Source organism: Dendrobates tinctorius, unplaced genomic scaffold (assembly GCF_039654945.1).
Source record: "Dendrobates tinctorius isolate UK_male_01 unplaced genomic scaffold, ASM3965494v1 ptg000129l, whole genome shotgun sequence".
NCBI classification, from domain to species: Eukaryota; Metazoa; Chordata; class Amphibia; order Anura; family Dendrobatidae; genus Dendrobates; species Dendrobates tinctorius.
The window spans coordinates 35,043,699-35,057,370 of NW_027361797.1; the positions used below are offsets into that span (position 1 = coordinate 35,043,699).

General features: G+C 42.6%; 1 protein-coding gene across 2 annotated transcripts in view; it reads left to right on the top strand.

The window, feature by feature from the left end:
- Positions 1-367: 367 nt before the first annotated feature.
- The window catches only part of TMC5 (transmembrane channel like 5), a 116,462-nt gene continuing 103,157 nt past the window's right edge, over positions 368-13,672 (top strand). The window contains exon 1 of one of the 2 annotated variants that reach the window (XM_073542954.1): positions 368-621. The gene's annotated coding sequence lies outside the window, so the exon portion shown is untranslated. The remainder of the gene's footprint in view (positions 622-13,672) is intronic. The other variant, XM_073542955.1, reaches the window with a different exon arrangement.

Consider the following 13,672-nt stretch of genomic DNA (forward strand, 5'->3'; position numbering starts at 1 on the left):
CTGGTCCCCGCGGCTGCATGATTCGACAGCTGCAACACATGCACGGATTTCCTGTTTGTTCCAGCATCCCTGCGTGTTTTGTAGCTGCTGAACAGCGGCGAGACATGCAGCCGCGGGGACCCGAACATATTATCCGAGCACGCCAAAAATACTCGGTTAGCACCCGAGCATGCTGAGATAACACCTTATCCCAGCACGCTCCCTCATCACTACATGTGAGCTGAACATTTATGTGGTCATTAACGCAGAGAAGACAGATAAGAGTTACAAGCTCCCAATCAGGAGGAAAACACTGACAGATTCTTAATGGAAGGACTTTGCATTTTTACAGCCTGTAATAATTCACTGTGTATTATTGGGTGTGATGACTGGGAGGTGATCGCTGTGACCATCCATTACATTCCTCCATAGGAGGCAGTCAGCTGCTGATTGTCTCCCAGGGAACGGCTTTGGGGAAGGTTTCCTGGAGCAGTGAGGACAGGAGGGAGCTGGGATCAGCTGGGATCGTCTGTCAGCACCTTCTCTGCGATCGTCCCCTGCTGCTGCTTCTGCAGATCTCCAGGCTGATCCTTTACTGGAGACAGAACCTTGGAGGAGAAGGAGCCCAAGCTGCCACCACAGGTAATGTCACCGATCACCGGTGATCACAGGTGCTCCACACATGGGAGCATATGGGATGTGTAATGCACGATCTATAGGGTCTGTACTGTATATATACAGATATAGTAGTGCAGTGCTGCATTGCTTTACATTGTACTGTACATGTCATACACAATATTTACTTATTGTTGCTGTGTTACATGTTCGCTATCTGTAGATACATAAGAGTATTGATTTTTTATATAAGTACAAGGATCACCATACATGTCATTTATTACACAGGATATATGCTGTATTACGTGCGCTGTACAGTACATATTCATTAATCTGATTGACATATATAAGTACAATGATCACCATACATGTCATTGATTATTCTAGTTATATGCTATATTACATGTGTGCTATATGTAGATACACAAGAGTATTGATTTGTATACAGGTACACATATAAGTACAAGGATCACATACACGTCATTTATTATACTGGTTATATTCTGTGTTACGTGCGCTATATGTAGATACATAGGAGTATTGATTTGTTTATAAGTACAAGGATCACATACACGTCATTTACTATACAGGATATATGCTATATTACATGTGTGCTATATGTAGATACATAGGAGTATTGATTTGTTTATAAGTACAAGGATCACATACACGTCATTTACTATACAGGATATATGCTATATTACATGTGCGCTATATGTAGATACATAGGAGTATTGATTTGTTTATAAGTACAAGGATCACATACACGTCATTTACTATACAGGATATATGCTATATTACATGTGCGCTATATGTAGATACATAGGAGTATTGATTTGTTTATAAGTACAAGGATCACATACACGTCATTTACTATACAGGATATATGCTATATTACATGTGTGCTATATGTAGATACATAAAAGTATTGGTTCGTTTAAGTACAGTGATCACCATACATGTCATTTACTATGCAGGATGTGTGCTATACATTGGTAAATCTGTAAGTGCACAATGCTGAATATACATATGTGATGTACTATGCCAGGCTATAGAAAAGAGCATTTATATGTGTGTACAGACTGTATGCAACATAATAGTTATACAGTATAGCCATGCATTTAATTATGCTTTGCTTATAAAGTGCCATCACATTCTACAGCGATTTTCAGAGAATCATTATCATCACTGTCCCCATTGGGGCTCACAATCTAGATTCCCTATCAGTATGTCTTTGGAGAGTGGGAGGAAACCCACGCAAACACGGGGAGAACATACAAACTCCTTGTAGATAATGTCCTTGGTGGGATTTGAACCCAGGATCCCAGCGCTGCAGTGCTAACCACTGAGCCACCGTGCTGTATAACATAAGATACTGTATATGTGGAAGGGGTATCTTCCAGCATTATGACTTTTAAGATTTTGCTTTTAAATAAGTTACTCTTGCAATGTCTTTTACTCTGAAAAAAAGGGGACTGAGCAGATAGATAGGAGCGTACTGTGGCTATCTCTGGTCTGGGGCGGAATCCCTTACGTAGCGATGAGAGTAATTGTCACACGACACTTGCATTCTGAAGAACCCTGATGCAGTTACACAAAGTGAATGTGTGAACACATAGTATCACTTGTGTCGTGCTGGCCCGGTGACTCAGTGGTTAGCACTGCGGCGCTGGGGTCCTGAGTTCAAATCCTACCAAGGACAATATCTGCAAGGGGTTTGTATGTTCTCCCCGTGTTTGGGTGGATTTTCTCCCACATTCTAAAGCCATACTGATAGGGAATGTAGATTGTGAGCTCCAATGGGGACAGTGATAATGTCTGTAAAGCGCTGTGGATTTAATGGCACTATATAAGTGAGTAAAATAAATACTGAACTAAATTTTGTAGTGTAGCCCCGATCCACAGTCACTATTCTCTTGGTTGTCATTAGAAATAGGCAAATAGCTTAACCCCTTAGTGACCGAGCCAAATTTTTGAAATCTGATCAGTGTCACTATAAGGGCTCATACTCACTTGTGAGAGACTCACACGATTCTCCTGCGAGTCTCTCGCATGAAAACCTGGCACTCGGACCGGAGCGTGCCGCTGCATACTGTAGAAATACCTGTAGCCGCACGCTCAGGTCAGAGTGCCGGCGGCAGTGCCAGGTTTTCATGCGAGAGACTCGCACGAGAATCGAGCGAGTCTCTCGCAAGTGAGTATGAGCCCTAAGGCCGGGGTCAGACATGCGAGAAACTCGCACGAGTCTCGCATGTCAATACCCGGCACTGCCCCCGGCATTTAGGACCGGCAGACTGTGCGGCTACATAGAAATACATGCAGCCACACACTCCTGTCCGAGTGCCGGCGCAGTGTCGGGTATTGACATGCGAGACTCGTGCGAGTTTCTCGCATGTCTGACCACGGCCTATGTAGTAATACCTGCACACTTCAACATATCCCAGTGATTTTGAGACTTTTTTCGTGACACATCGTACTTTAAAATAATGATAAATTTAGGTCGATATGTTTTGCGATTATTTATAAAAACATCAGAATTTTTTTTAAAAATTTCAAAAAATTAGCCATTTTCAAACTTTGATTGATTATTCCTTTATTCCAGGTAGTCATACCACAGAAAAACATTAATAAATAACATTTCCCTCATGTCCGCTTGACATCAGCGACATTCGCAAAATGCTGTTTTGGTTTTTTTTTTAGCATTTTCGAAGGTTTAATCATCTTGCAGTCATTTTTCATTTTTCAAAGAAATTTACAAAAACTTATTTTTTTGGGGACCTATTCAGGTTTGAAGTGACTTTGGGGGTCCCATATATTGGAAACCCCCAAAAGTGATACCATTTCAAAAACAGCGCCGTCAACGTATTCAAATTTTTTTTCCCCCCAGGTAGTTTATTAACCCTTCAGGTGCTTTTCAGGAATTAATGCAAAGTGGCTTAAAAGGAATCAAGAAGTGTATTTTTTACCATCTAAATACTGATAACGTCGGAACAGCTCACTGTTGCCAGTAGACTATAAGGCCATAAAGGCTATGGCAAGCATCAAGACCACCCGATCAAGAACTCAGGGTGCCGATGGGGTTAAAAAGGGAGCCCCCACACTCTGTTAACTGTCTATATTCTGGAGTCATTATTGACAGCAGCATTTAAGGGGTTAAACAGCTATAGCTGGTACCAACACTGATCGTGGCTGATGCAGCAAATTGTCAGCTATAGTGGACAGCTGATAGCTACAAGATTGTCACCTGTATGGGGATGCTAGTTTCTTATAATGCAAGTCAGTGAAAAAAGACATGTTGGTGGTCACTAAGGGGTTAAAGGTTAGGGGATAACTTGCTGATCAGTGGTGGCCCGAACCTACAGGACCCTCGGTGCTCTAGAACCCTCGAGAACCCCCATCTTGTACAGTCATGGCCAAAAGTTTAGAGAATGACACAAATATTATATTTTCACATGGTCTGCTGGCCTCTGGTTTTTATGTGTGTTTGTCAGATGTTTTTATCACATACAGAAATATAATTGCAATCATATTATGAGTAACAAAAGGTTATATTGACAGTTAGAATGAGTTAATGCAGCAAGTCAATATTTGCAGTGTTGACCCTTCTTCTTCAGGACCTCAGCAATTCTCCCTGGCATGCTCTCAATCAACTTTTGGATCAAATCCTGACTGATAGCAGTCCATTCTTGCAAAATCAATGCTTTTATTTTGTCTGAATTTGAAGGTTTTTGTTTGTCCACCCGTCTCTTGATGATTGACCACAAGTTCTCAATGGGATTAAGATCTGGGGAGTTTCCAGGCCATGGTCCCAAAATCTCTATGTTTTTTTCCCTGAGCCATTTAGTTATCACCTTTGCTTTATGGCAAGGTGCTCCATCATGTTGAAAAAGGCATTGTTGATCGCCAAACTGCTCTTGGACGGTTGGGAGAAGTTGCTCTCGGAGGACATTCTGGTACCATTCTTTATTCATGGCTGTGTTTTTAGGCAAGACTGAGAGAGAGCCCATTCCCTTGGCTGAGAAGCAACCCCACACATGAATGGTTTCAGGATGCTTGCCAGTTGGCATGAGACAAGACTGGTGGTAGCGCTCACCTGGTCTTCTCCGAATAAGCTGTTTTCCAGATGTCCCAAATAATCGAAAAGGGGATTCATCAGAGAAAATGACTTTACCCCAGTCCTCAGCAGTCCACTCCCTGTACCTCTTGCAGAATATCAGTCTGTCCATGATGTTTTTTCTGGAGAGAAGTGGCTTCTTTGCTGACCTCCTTGAGACCAGGCCTTGCTCCAAGAGTCTCCGCCTCACAGTGCGTGCAGATGCACTCACACCTGCCTGCTGCCATTCCTGAGCAAGCTCTGCACTGCTGGTAGCCCGATCCCGCAACTGAAACACTTTTAAGAGACGGTCCTGGCGCTTGCTGGTCTTTCTTGGGCGCCCTGGAGCCTTTTTGGCAACAAGGGAACCTCTCTCCTTGAAGTTCTTGATGATGCGATAGATTGTTAACTGAGGTGCAATCTTTCTAGCTGCGATACTCTTCCCTGTTAGGCCATTTTTGTGCAGTGCAATGATGACTGCACGTGTTTCTTTAGAGATAACCATGGTTAACAGAAGAGAAACAATGATGCCAAGCACCAGCCTCCTTTTAAAGTGTCCAGTGGTGTCATTCTTAATCATGACAGATTGATCTCCAGCCCTGTCCTCATCAACACCCACACCTGTGTTAATGGAGCAATCACTGAATCGATGTTAGCTGGTCCTTTTAAGGCAGGGCTGCAATGATGTTGAAGTGTGTTTTGGGGGATAAAGTTCATTTTCTAGGCAAATATTGACTTTGCAAGTAATTGCTGTTAAGCTGATCACTCTTTATAACATTTTGGAGTATATGCAAATTGCCATTAGAAAAAATGAAGCAGTAGACTTTGTAAAAATTAATATTTGTGTCATTCTCTAAACTTTTGGCCATGACTGTATGTAGCAGAGGTGTGCATGGAGTACCGGCTATTATCGGCAGTCCCATAAACAATGATCGGTGCAGAGATCAAAAGTCCACCAAGTTAGAAGGTAGATCCAGCTTCAGTGCAAAAATCTGCAACATCCAAAACTCCCCATAATTCTTCGAACGAGCACATGAAGCCAGTCATGTCTGTGGATTTGTGAAGGTGACTGGCCTGAGGTTTCATACGACGTCCGCCTGCCGCTGGCCTTATATGCAGATTTTCCCCATAGAATTAGATGCGTAAAATCTGCAGGTAAAAAAACGCTTGTGATGCGCCCATAAGGCCAAGTGCACCCATTGAGTATTTGGTCAGTTTTTTACCTCAGTATTTGTAAGCCAAAACCAGGAGTGGAACGGTCAGAGGAGAAGCATAATAGAAACACGTCACCACTTCTGGATTTCGCACCCACTCCTGGTTTTGGCTTACAAATACTGAGGTAAAAAACTCACCAAATACTGAATGTGTGCATGTGGCCTAACTGTATCAATAAAGTTTAGTCAAAGTCAAATACCAGCAGCTTTATTTAGAGCTTGAAACACCAAAAAGACACTAAAACACAGCGCCAAAAAGAGCAAGTAAACGAAAACAATTTTACAGAAATTGTGCGTCCTCAAAAACTAACTGTGGGAACTTAAGGTGACAAAGAGCGGCGATAGGAGATTTCTGCTCTGAAGCCAGCAAATATGATACTGCAGCCTTTCATCGTAGGCTATGTTCCAACGATGAGATTTTGATGTTGCAGATTTTCTGCACCTATTAGATTACTTGTGGTTTTTCATTACGTTTTTGTGTGCGATTTTTAACATGCGATTTTATCGCTTTTTTGTCTCTTCTTGGTATGTCATGCTTTAAATAAAGCTGCTTTTCTGATACTTACTAGTATTTCCTGTGATAAAACTTCACTGACCTACTTAGGTCCGGATTTTATGGATTTTTGACACGTTTATGCCTTGGAAACGCACTAAGATCGCATGCGCATTTTTTATCTGTCAAATTTCCGCACCTAATGTAAGTCTATGGGGAAAATCCACCCAGAAAAATCAGCGTACCAGCAAGAGAAGTGCGGATTAAATGTGTTTTTGATGCACTAGAAACGCACGTGCATTTACTATGTGCGGAATTTTTGCACCTAATTCAAGTCTACTTGTATGGGGAAAATCCGTCAAAAAAACTCAGCAGCAGAAATTGACATGTGGATTTGAAAAACGCACCGCAGGTCACTTTACTCAGCGTTAAAAAGAAGCACAGTGGGCAGGAGAGTCCCATCCACTTTGCTGGAACTGGAAGAAGCTGCGTTTTTTACGCAACACTAAAAACGCCCAAAAGCGCGTCGTGGGAAAGTGGCCTAAGTTATGATTAGTACAAAATAAGTAATAATTTTAAACATTAACGAAGTAACTCAGTGTCTTATCTAGATTTAATTGACGTGTAAAACAAGCGTGGTGTTCAAAGGTGAATATATACATTATACGTATACATCACGCCTCATAAGACATAAATACCAGGGTGGGGCGCCATAGGTTGCAATCTCAGTCTGTTCACGAGACTTATCTTATCGGGACAACCATTCACCAAATCAGAGTCACTGCAAGTTCAGCTACCGAAACCCTCTATAGTTATCGTATCAAAAGAGAATGCGGTGGGCAGAATTAGGTAATGTTCACACTCAGCGTTTTTGCTCCCTGTTTATATGCAAACACGAAGCTGCGTTTTACAGTATCAGCAAAAGCTCTGAGTTTTGTTTTATTTTTGTTCACTGAATTTGAGAACGGCAATTCGTTAAGGCTATGTGCACACGTTGCAGATTTAGGCTGCACGGATTCGCATCAAATCCACAGTGTAGCACACAGTCAGTGATAGTACATGGGATATGAAGAAGTGTTGTGCACATGCTGTGGAAAAATCCGTGCAGAAAGCAGCATTTTTTTGTTCGCAGCATGTCAATTCTTTTTGCTGATCTGCAGCGTTTCTGCACCCATTGACTTCCATTGAGTCAGGCACATCCGCAGATGTAAAAAAGATCTGCGGATGTGGGTGCTAGAAACGCTGCAGATCGGGAGTAGGGAAGTGTGTGGGTGAAGTGTGGGTGGAGACTGTGTACATGTAGAGAATGTGTGTGTGTGTGTCTGCGTGCAGCTATTGTCTCATGGGGGACTACTGCTCCCATCCGGCTATGAATGCTCAGTGATAGCATTGCTGATGATGGGAAAGTAGTCCCATCAGACAATGCATGTGTTCAGTGGTAAAAAAAACAAAAAAACATACAGTACATACATATAACATACATTACAGACAGTACATACAACATATAACATAGAGTACATACTCACCAATCACCTAGTCCCCGAAGCCCTCGATCTTCTGTAATAAAAATAATAAACCAACCTATACTTACCTTTCAGTCCAGTTAATAACGAGGGTCCCATGACGATCTCCCGTGTAGAACACTGACATCGGGTAATGTCAGTTCTCTACAGGGGCTCCCGCGATGAACTGACAGATGGAGGTAATCCTCCGCGATGTATCCCTCCACCGGAAGAGAGGTCCCCTATTGCTAGGTCTCAGACAGCATTGCCGTAAAGTGAGAGGATTAACTCAGGTAACCTCTTCAGTGATGCACTGCAGGAGCCATTGTCTCCTGTCAGTGCATCTTGGAAGGCCCTGTAGAGCAGTGACATCACTGGGGAGATCGTCGAGGGAGACTCGTTATTAAATGGACTACGTCGGAACAGGAAGTATTTGTTTATTTATTTATTCATTTTTTACAGGAGATCGAGGGCGTACCAGAAATATCAGTACTAGTGATGTGCAAGTATACTCATTGTTCGAGTTTTCCCGAGCATGCTCGGGTGTCCTCCGAGTATTTTGGCGTGCTCGGAGATTTAGTTTTCGTCATCTCAGCTGCATGATTTGCGGCTGCTTGCCAGCCTGAATACATGTGGAGATTCCCTAGCAAACAGGCATTCCACACATGAATTCAGCCGGTCCAGCAGTCACAAATCATGCAGCTGAGATGACGAAAACTAAATCTCCAAGCACGCCAAAATACTCGTAGGACACCCGAGCATGCTTGGGAAAACACGAGCAATGAGTATACTCGCTCATCACTAATCAGGACGTGGGAAACCAGCCTAAGACAGAGGCGCAACATTAAAGCATAGTGGTAAAATCGCATGTATGTACAATTTTTGCCTTAGTTTTATTACATTTGTGGATTCGCAGAGCATTTTGCTATATTTTATTCTGGCGTTTTGTTTTAGTGACAGTCTTTCTTTTTCGCTCAAAAATGCTGCAGCCAGATGCTACTATAATGTTACATTTTTGTTGCCTTTTTTGTAGTCCGTGAAGTCTCAAAAATCGATTTCTAGCACTTCCCTTTCTTGAAAAGATTTTTGCAAACAACAGAGAAAATGTAATAAAATATGAAAGTCAACAAAAAGCCGTGTAAATGCTTAAAAGAAACACTATTTCAAGAAACCCTTTAAAAGCGGTAGAGATAATTGGATGGATGCTGTACTTTTAACAGAAACCTTAAAGAAAAGAACACTTTGGGTATGTTCACATTGAGTTTTTTTTGCTAGGTTTTTGGAGTAGAAACTGAAAAGAACCCCTGAGTTTTTGAGGAAGATTTGAGGTGTGTTCACAGAGCGTCTTTTAAGAAGGTTTTGGAGCAAAAACTGAGAGGTAAATCTACAAATCATCCTTCAAATCTCAAAAACATGGAGTTTCAACTCAGTTTCAGCTGTGAAAACTCAGTAAAAAGATTCCGTGTGCACAGACCATTTGGCGAGTTTCCGCTCCTATATTTCCTACAAAAAACCCCTCTGTGAGCACATAGCCATAAAGGGGTTGTCTCAACTTCTTGAATGGGTAAAATTGCGCATTGCAAAATTATTTTAAGAGCAAGCAGTTTTGCTATTTATTTGTTATTAAAACTCCTCTCTCATCTCCGTTCTCAAATAGAGGGATTTTTAATTTAATTTTTACTGCTTATCTTGATTACCAGCCGCTTCTGTAGTCTATCAGCAGTGTCTTCTCTTCCAGGCAAGGAGTGCAGTGCTAACAAGCTCTTTACTATATAGCTTGTAAGTGCTGTTCTGTTCTCATATTGGCCATATTGCAGGATTCTGCCAGCTTCAGATGCTATAGAGAGAAAGCTGTCTGTACTTCCAAATCAGAGTGTAAAGTTCAGACCAGCTTCACAACCATGCCAATGTCCGAACTGTCTATCATAAGCAGGAGGTAGAATACCAGTGTGTGCAGCATGGCGTGCCCTAGACATGGGCGAGGTTCTCGTCACTTACGCCCATGCATGTTACATGAAGGTTGGTTTCCTGGCTGGTCATGTTGATTTTGTCATTGGGGGTGCTACGTCTTTGCAGGGCGCAGGTTGCCAATGCCTTTGGTTGGTGAGGGCTTTAATGAGGGAGACCACCAGTCAAAAATAAACCTTTCACTGAACGATAACTTGGTGGAGATTATGTAGAAAAAATGGCGGGTACACAGCTTAATGAGCGTTTCCTTCAACACATGGAGCATTTTCACACACAGTCTCAGTTTCTTTCTCTTAAATCACTTGGTTTCTGTCTCCGCTAGTTCACCTGCCTTCACCACAACCCAGCACAGTGCCATTCTTACAGGAAGCTGTTTGCCAATATGGACGGTACTTTGCTTCTCTGCTTCTGACGCCTTGGAACTCCCGTCCAGGTCAGTCTCTTCATCTCATGTTCTCTGTCCCATATTATCCCATTACCTCTCTGAGTTATAAACTCAGGACCGTACTGCTAGCTGTCCTGTCCCAGGACCTGTTTCCAATGCATCACTCCATCCTTCGATCCCTTCTCTTTTTCCCTCTCTTTACTGAGGATCACGCCATCCAGTACTTAGCTTCTCTGCTTCTGATGCCTTGGAACTCCTATCTGGGTCAGTCTCTTCATATCACGTTCTCTGTCCCGTCCTGGCCCGTTACCTCTTTGAGTTATAAACTCAGGACCGTACTGCTAGACGTCCTGTCCCAGGACCTGTTTCCAATGCATCACTCCATCCTTCGATCCCTTCTCTTTTTCCCTCTCTTTACTGAGGATCACGCCATCCAGTACTTAGCTTCTCTGCTTCTGATGCCTTGGAACTCCCATCCGGGTCAGTCTCTTCATCTCACGTTCTCTGTCCCGTCCTGGCCCGTTACCACCTTGTGTTATAAAATCAGGTCCGTACTGCTAGCTGTCCTGTCCCAGGACCCGTCTCCAGTTGACCACTCCATCCTTCCCTCAGCTTTCCTTCCTCTTTACACATGATCCCCCTATCTTCTTCCTCGGTCTCCAGTCACGTCAGGGACACCCACTCGCGTGGTTCTGCTGACTAGTCAGACCTTAGGTCTTCTTCTGTGGCACGCTGGACTCTATCTAATGTACTAACAAATGTCCTAACAGGAAACTGTCTCTGTCCCTTCACCTTATCCCATCCCACTCTAGGCTAGTCCCAGTCGTTAACTCTAACTCTCCCTACTGTTAGGCAGAACACAACACCATCACTAATTACGCATGTCACAATTCACATTATGCACTATAACAGTACCCGTGTCTTCAGTGGACAAGTATGCCCATCTCCTTTCCAGTGCGTTTCTGAACTTGGAACATAAAACAAACCCTTTAACAACCATCAGTTTGGACCTTACCGGCGGCATGTTTTTTTTTTTTAAACCAAATATATATATATATATATATATACTGTATATATATATGTACACAGTACATACACTTGTGACCATCTTCAAACAAAAACCGCCAGAAGAATGCTCAGGTCAATTCTTTTAACCACTATGTGGCTGTCGAAGCTTACAACAGTCAAAAAAGCTCAGGGAGACCGAACATATGCACAGCAAGCCGTCGTTCCGACATTTCAGTGCAAATGGCCCGTCTTTTTTTTACGTTTATTGAACGTCTTTCAGGCAGGTTAAAGAGCATACTCTCCTGAAAAAGATGCCAAATGCACATGCCCTGAGGGTTAAAAATCCCAAAACGTATGATTTTTCATCTTTTATCAATGGAAGACGATGTCAGAAGGCACGCATTTACCCGGTATAAGTTTGTATTTCATGTATAGAAAAAAAAATATTCAAAGTACACTGTATACAAGTTCACAAAAAGTGCATGAAACTTCTTTTCTTGGGTCTGTTAACTCTCAAAAAAGCTCCAGACTCATTATTAAAAATTCTCTTCGTTCTCAAGAATGGAAGGTTTTTAGTTCTACTGTGTCCCACTGGTCGCGTAGGTTACCGGCCACCTCTGTAGTGTATCAGCTCCTAGCCAAGGAGCGCAGCGCTTACAAGCTCTTTACTATAGCGCTTGTACTCGCTGATTTGACGCTAGCCGGATTGCTGCATCTGGCCAGCTTCAGTCCCTTCGTGTTCGCGTGCAGACAGACAGCCGTGTAACTTGTGCGAGGATCGCATCGCAAAGCTTGGACTGGCTGTCTGCTCTCCGGACCTGAACGTGATGGCATGTGTTTCTATGCAGCTGTCAAGCTCCGGTCAGGAGAGCAGATAGCCAGTCCGAGGATTGTGATGCGATCCTCACACGAGTTACACAGTGGACTGTCTGCTCACTTCCTTTGATGCTGCAGAGGAAAAACTGGTTCAGCTTGCAGGATCGGATATTGCACAGTTCTGGCAAGTTGGATACCGCTGGTCTGGATGGTCAAACAATCAGGAGCACAGTGCTCCATGGAAAGCAGGAAATTGGGAAGCAGGGGATCTGTGCGCTCCTGAAAAGAAGATGAGAAAATCCCTTTTAATTGTTATGTTCCTTTTTTTTTTTTTTTCGCATTCTCTACCTATAAGATTCTGCCAGTTAATACACCTTCTATTGTCAAATACTTCTAGGATATTGGGTTCCATAGATACTGGCTTTACCAGTAGATCTTGCTGTAGGCAATGGTGAGCCTTTTATCGTCACAAAAAGTAACTGGAGAATGTGGCCAGGTAACAATGTGGGAAATGTCTATGCTGATACAGTATACAGGCCATCTATACTGACGGGCGTATCATGAGTTACAGGGCTAATTTTATTAAAAGAAATACAAATGCGTTCAATTTTTCCTATGGAGAAAGTCTTTGATAGGACGCATCTATTTATTTTCCAAACTTTCCCCTTAGATTTATAGTCACAGGGGTTCGTCAGGTGCCGCTGATATTCAGAACGCACATGTGCTATAGAGCATAAGTATGTTAATAGTATCGCAGGTATGAACAAAGCTGGAGACCATAAGTCCCAGGAGGTTGTGCGGAGACGGAATATATCCTCAAGCTCTGGTCAATGACTTAAAGCGACTGCGTCAGCACAGAAAGACTGTTCAAACCAAGAACAGGTGCATCATGGCGGGGTCAAACATTTAAGTGCACTGTCCCACCTGCTTGTTTTCCCTCAGTCTCCACCCCCCATCTTCTTTGATTGACATCTCTGGCTTCATAGAGCCATTCTTGTTTCAAGAATAAAATTTCAACACTCATAGAAACAAGCAACTGTGCATTTTACTTGTCCTCTCTGTTCTGAGGAATGGAAGGATTTTTAATGTTACTGTCATTTGGACATGTGCAGTGCTTACAAGCTCTGTCCTATTCAGCTTGTAAGCACTGCACTGAAGCTGGCTGGCTGGGATTACTTGAAGTGCAGTGTTAGCTTCCAATAGGTTCAGTTGCAGTGCAACTAAATTGCAACATCGGAGAATGTACAACGGGCAACAATGCCACTGATACAAACTGTAAGTTAAACAGGAGTGTCCACCAGCAAGAAGGAAGCCAGGAAGCAGGGGAGCAGTGCGCTCCTGCAAAAGAAGACGAGAGCAACCCTTTAATTGTGTGCTAAATTTATTTAGATTATGCAACGTTGTTTGCCTAATATAAGGATACATTCCTGCGTACAGAAGCATTGCAGATTTTACCCACAAATTTGCATATGTAAAATCCATTATGGTTAAAAGTTTGAGCATGTGGATGACATTTAAAAAAAAAAAAAATCTTTCACATGCTGCTAAATCTAAAATCCATGTAAATAATCTAAAATCCATGTAAATAATCCAGATGCA